Consider the following 6,193-nt stretch of genomic DNA (forward strand, 5'->3'; position numbering starts at 1 on the left):
CTACAGAAACTATTTGTATAGAAAAGTTGTCTAGACTAGAGCAACCTTTTCTGCAGAAAAGTTGTCTAGACTAGAGCAACTTAGTTCAGACTAGGCCACAGTTTTCTATAGAGGAATTTTTCTTTATTTGATTAATGCATACTGTAGCGTATCATTTATTTATCTAGAGATTCTTAAAAAGTATTTTTTGTTTTCTTGTAAAAATGTTTTGCCAACATCTGAATGTAAATAAAATGGACATATAAGGACAACATGTTAATTTGTTTAAGGAAATGTTTGGTTTTATTTTACAGACATTATTTTAAGGACACGTTAAGCTGAAGATGGATTTTAAAATAAAATACACACAACAACAACAACAAATATATATACATGGATATATGTTGAGATTATGTCAAATATTTAAATATTATTTTATTTAATGCATATTTAAATATTTAAGGATTTTATTTAAAGGACACATCATACATCATTAAATATATATAAAATATATTCAAATAAATCTAATAAATAATTCAAGTAATATTAAATTTTATTTGTAAATTTAAATTAAATAAATAAAATGAACTTAATTTAAATTTAAATGTCATTATTATCAATTGTAAGAATTATTTTTGTAATTGTCTATGATAAAGCCTTTTGGGCATAATGAAACTTTGTTGTCTCTTAGTTTGTTCCATGTTTCTTGTTTTTTCTCAAATTCAAATTTGTGTTATCATTGTTAGAATGCAAGCATCTTCATCACAATCAACATAGAAAACACTATCATTGTCATCAGTACTCTCATCAGTGTGATAGTATTCTGCTGTTTTCCAAATTCAATTAAAATCAGTGGAACATTACTACAAAACTTTTTCAATTAAACTGTAGTTTTTTCTGTAGTTTTGTTTTTTTGATAAAAAACAAACTTTACCACATTTATAATGAACACGAAAATATAACAATATTTTGTAAGTTTTTTAGAAACAAACTGAACAAAGTTTGGTATTTTGCAGAAATAAAAAAATTTCGTAAACAATTAAATACTAAATAATTTGTTAAATAGAAATGTTCAGCAAATATATAGTTGCCGCTCTAATCGAGACAACTATTCTATAGAAAAAATTGCTCTAGTCTCGACAACTATTCTATAGAAAAAGTTGCTCTAGTCTAGACAACTTTTCTGTAGAAAAAGTTGCTCTAGTCTAGACAACTATTCTATAGAAAAAGTTGCTCTAGTCTAGACAACTTTTCTGTAGAAAAAGTTGCTCTAGTCTAGACAACTTTTCTACGGAAAAAGTTGCTCTTATCTAGACAACTTTTCTATAGAAAAAGTTGCTCTTATCTAGACAACTTTTCTATAGAAAATGTTGCTCTAGTCTAGACAACTTTTCTATAGAAAAGGTTGCTCTAATCTAGACAATTTTTCCATAGAAAAAGTTGCTCAAATCTAGACAAATTTTCTATAGAAAAGGTTGCTCTAATCTAGACAACCTTTCTATAGAAAAAGTTGTTCAAGTCTAGACGACTTTTTTATAGAAAAAGTTGCTCTAGTCTAGGCAACTTTTCTATAGAAAAACTTGCTCTTGTCTGGAGAACTTTTCTATAGAAAAACTTGCTCTTGTCGAGACAACATTTCTATAGAAGAAGTTGCTCTAGTCTAGACATATTTTCTATAGAAAAAGTTGCTCTAGTCTAGACAACTTTTCCACAGAAAAAGTTGCTCAAATCTAGACAAATTTTCTATAGAAAAAGTTGCTCTAATCTAGACAACTTTTCCATAGAAAAAGTTGCTCAAATCTAGACAAATTTTCTATAGAAAAGGTTGCTCTTGTCTGGAGAACTTTTCTACAGAAAAACTTGCTCTTGTCGAGACAACATTTCTATAGAAAAAGTTGCTCTAGTCTAGACAATTTTCTATAGAAAAGGTTGCTCTAATCTAGACAACTTTTCCATAGAAAAAGTTGCTCTAATCTAGACAACTTTTCCATAGAAAAAGTTGCTCAAATCTAGACAACTTTTCCATAGAAAAAGTTGCTCAAATCTAGACAAATTTTCTATAGATAAGGTTGCTCTAATCTAGACAACTTTTCTATAGAAAAAGTTGTTCCAGTCTAGACGACTTTTCTATAGAAAAAGTTGCTCTAGTCTAGACAACTTTTCTATAGAAAAACTTGCTCTTGTCTGGACAACTTTTCTTTAGAAAAACTTGCTCTTGTCTGGACAACTCTGATATAGAAAATGTTGCTCTAGTGTAGACAACTTTTGTTTCAGAAAAAGTTGCTGTAGTCTAGAAAACTTTTCTATAATAAAAGTTGTTCTAGTCTAGACCACTTTTCTTTAGAAAAAGTTGCTCTAGGTCTAGACAACTTTTCTATAGAAAAAGTCGCTCTAGTCTTGACAACTTTTTCTATAGAAACAGATGCTCTAGTCTAGACAACTTTTTCTATAGAAAAAGTTGCTCTAGTCTCGACAACATTTCTATAGAAAAAGTTGCTCTAGTCTAGACAACTTATCTATAGAAAAAGTTGCTCTAATTTAGACAACTTTTCTATAGAAAAAGTTTCTGTAGTCTAGACAACTTTTCTATAGAAAAAGTTGCTCTAGTCTAGACAACATTTCTATAGAAAAAGTTGCTCTAGTCTAGACAACTTATCTATAGAAAAAGTTGCTCTAGTCTAGACAACTTTTCTATAGAAAAAGTTGCTGTAGTCTAGACAACTTTTATATAGAAAAAGTTGCCTTAGTCTAGACAACTTTACTATAGAAAAAGTTGCTCTAGTCTAGACAACTTTTCTAGTCTAGGCAACTTTTCTATAGAAAAAGTTGCTCTAGTCTAGACAGTTTTTCTATAAAAAAAAGTTTCTTTAGTCTAGACAACTTTTCTTTAGAAAAAGTTGCTCTAGTGTAGACAACTATTGTTACGTAAATAGTTACTCTTGTCCAGACAACTTTTCTATAAAAAGTTGTTCTAGTCTAGACAACTTTTCTATAGAAAACAAAAAAATTTTTACTAAATCTTCAAATTTTCTTAAAGTCTTTTAAATTTTTTAATAAATATTTTAATGCAACTTTACAGAATTCTGCAGAACAAAAAGAAAAACTTTACATTTGTTTGACAAAAGATTTGATCTCTTTGCTGACAATTTATATATTTTAAGTTTTGCAACAGGCCACTCACTATTCTCCATGGTCATCCGACAACAACAAACAAACAATGTGGCCAACTGCTGAATTAAATGAAGAACTGGAAAAGAAAAATTAAAAATTCCCTTTTATAATGGCCAAAGAAAAGAATTTGGTGAAGAAAAAGAAATCCACATTTGTTTGTAAACTGTCGCAAAACTTAAGAAACTCCATTATTTGAGCAAATCCTTTAGTGTGAAACTAAAAAGTTGCCAGTAGTTTATCATCAGAAAACAAAGAACGACGGGCTGGTATTACTACAGCTATTTGTTCTTCTTTTAAGAAGATCTTAAACTCTAAAGCAAAGGCCAACAAATAACAATGAAACTTCTTCTTTCAGCCATTTAGAGAGTTTTTTTTCGTATTTGTTTGCTAAGCTTACCAGTGCTATTTGCCACTTACAAGTTGCATGAGTAAAAGCAACAGCAAGTAAACTCAAAAAAAAAAAGAAGTGTTACAACTGTTAAGAGTTGAAATAAAAAGTTGCAATTAAAATAATTCGGACAATGGTTAGGAACAAAAAAAGAAAATGTTTAGTAATGCTCAGCAGAGCTGAAGGAGAAATCAAGTTGTATATAGTCAAGACAAAAACCATTAAGGGGAATAACTTAAACCCTAAGAAATGGGGGGGGTTTTAAGTTAAAGTTTGGGTTTGGAATGAATTGAACTATAACTTTCTTATTGATTCAAAAGTACTTTGGCTCAAAACTTTGACTTTCAAATCTGTTATCAATAGTTTTAAAAACTTAAACCTGTATTCCAACTAATCTCCTTGATAAAATTTAATTTTAAATTAGTTCATCGTAATTGGTTTTACAACCAAAACATTTAACAGTTGTTGCTAATTATTTTTACGTTAAAATCATTAGAGCATATAACAAATAATCAAACTGGTTAAAACTAATTTGTTAAAAACTAAATATCCAGCCAATTATGAAAATTAAATTATGCGAAAAAAAAACTACAAAATAATAAACTGCGGCTTTTAGGCTTAAACCGCAAAGGAATTATGATATTTAATTAATAATTAACAAAAAAATATTTAAATAATTTACATCAAACAGATACAACAAAACCACAACATAGAAAAAATAATCTTCCCATACCGGGAATCGAACCCGGGCCTTCTGGGTGAAAGCCAGATATCCTAGCCACTAGACCATATGGGATATAAGAACCACGGATGTTATGGGTATTTTTGTCTTTGCCTTAGCTCTGCCATCTAACGTTTATCTATTAAACTAATTTTATTCCGAAATAATACGTTAGAGGTCTCCACTGCAGCTATCATGTCACAGCATTGCCAGATGAAAATGTTTTTAAAATGAGTAATCATTTTCAATTGGCAAGTACCAATTGTACCAATTGTACAGAAGTACAGACTTGTGTAAATTTTTCTTACAGAAAAGTTGTCTAGATCAGAGCAATTTTTTCTATAGAAAAGTTGTTTAGATCAAAACAACTTTTTCTATAGAAAAGTTGTCTAGATCAGAGTAACTTTTTCTATAGAAAAGTTGTCTAGATCAGAGCAACTTTTTCTATAGAAAAGTTGCCTAGATCAGAGCAACTTTTTCTAGAGAAAAGTTGTCTAGATCAGAGCAACTTTTTCTATAGAAAAGTTTTATAGATTACAACAACTTTTTTTATAGAAAAGTTATATAGATTAGAGCAACTTTTTCTATAGAAAAGTTGTTTAAATCAGAGAAACTTTTTCTATAGAAAAGTTGTCTAGATTAGAACAACTTTTCTATAAGAAAGTTGTCTAGATCAGAGCAATTTTCTATAGAAAAGTTTTATAGATTACAACAACCTTTTTTATAGAAAAGTTATATAGACTAGAGCAACTTTTTCTATAGAAAAGTTGTTTAAATCAGAGAAACTTTTTCTATAGAAAAGTTGTCTAGATCAGAACAACTTTTTCTATAGAAAAGTTGTCTAGATCAGAACAACTTTTTCTATAGAAAAGTTGTCTAGATCAGAGCAACATTTTCTATAGAAAGATTGTCTAGATCAGAGCAACTTTTTCCATAGAAAAGTTGTCTAGATCAACTTTTTCTTTACTTTAGATCGGATGGAGACTTTTCTATAGTAAAGTCTCCGTCCGATCTACATCATAAAAGATATAGAAACTTTGAAAATTTTCTATAATTTTCTTTAGGAAAAACGATAAAACCTGGCCTAGAGATCTTTCGATCAACATCCTCTGTCATAATTTTGTTTTGATAAATATTTACGACAATTATATTATAATATCAGTCAATAACGATATGTATCTTACACTAACTAAGATATCCAAAAAAAAGATCTTCCCATACCGGGAATCGAACCCGGGCCTTCTGGGTGAAAGCCAGATATCCTAGCCACTAGACCATATGGGATATGAAGACCATCCTACAGAGATCCCACAAGAAATTGAAACCATCCCATCAGTATATAAAAAGCATCACCGGGAGAAAAATCTCCCTCTAAGTATGCATACATACTACAAAAATGACAACGAAAGGTCAGTCCATAAGGAATATAGAGACATTCTTCCCAGAGATCTTTATTATCATGATAAAAAGAGTTTCCCATACCGGGAATCGAACCCGGGCCTTCTGGGTGAAAGCCAGATATCCTAGCCACTAGACCATATGGGATATAAAATGAATTCTTCAGAGATTTCAAAAGAATAAGTTGCCAGCCATCACCATAACATAAAAACAAACCCCAGGGAGAAAATTCCGGGCATCGTGAATGTCCCAAAGAATCCATGTAAACAATATAAAAAGAACTTCCCATACCGGGAATCGAACCCGGGCCTTCTGGGTGAAAGCCAGATATCCTAGCCACTAGACCATATGGGATATAACAAGGTCCTTTTGGAGATTCTATAAGAATTTGAACCGACTTATCAATACATAAAAAGAATACCGGCTATAAATCACACGACTAGTGGCTTTAACTAGGACCATTCATATATTCAGAAATGGAACCATATCGATGATTTACTATAAGTTTAAGTTTACTGCAAAATTCTATTAACTCA

At 30.2% G+C, this 6,193-nt stretch overlaps 4 non-coding genes across 4 annotated transcripts; all 4 read right to left on the reverse strand.

The window, feature by feature from the left end:
- Nucleotides 1-4,262: 4,262 nt before the first annotated feature.
- Nucleotides 4,263-4,334, reverse strand: Trnae-uuc. Its single transcript has one exon. It is a non-coding gene; the product is annotated as a tRNA-Glu (tRNA).
- A 1,137-nt stretch (nt 4,335-5,471) lies between these two features.
- Nucleotides 5,472-5,543, reverse strand: Trnae-uuc. The gene has a single exon. It is a non-coding gene; the product is annotated as a tRNA-Glu (tRNA).
- A 189-nt stretch (nt 5,544-5,732) lies between these two features.
- Nucleotides 5,733-5,804, reverse strand: Trnae-uuc. Its single transcript has one exon. It is a non-coding gene; the product is annotated as a tRNA-Glu (tRNA).
- A 135-nt stretch (nt 5,805-5,939) lies between these two features.
- On the reverse strand, nt 5,940-6,011 carry Trnae-uuc. Its single transcript has one exon. It is a non-coding gene; the product is annotated as a tRNA-Glu (tRNA).
- Nucleotides 6,012-6,193: the final 182 nt, after the last annotated feature.

The sequence above is a fragment of the Lucilia sericata genome, unplaced genomic scaffold (genome assembly GCF_015586225.1).
Source record: "Lucilia sericata isolate MDLA Ls3-8-SP2 unplaced genomic scaffold, ASM1558622v1 Contig000455F_arrow, whole genome shotgun sequence".
Classification (NCBI taxonomy): Eukaryota; Metazoa; Arthropoda; class Insecta; order Diptera; family Calliphoridae; genus Lucilia; species Lucilia sericata.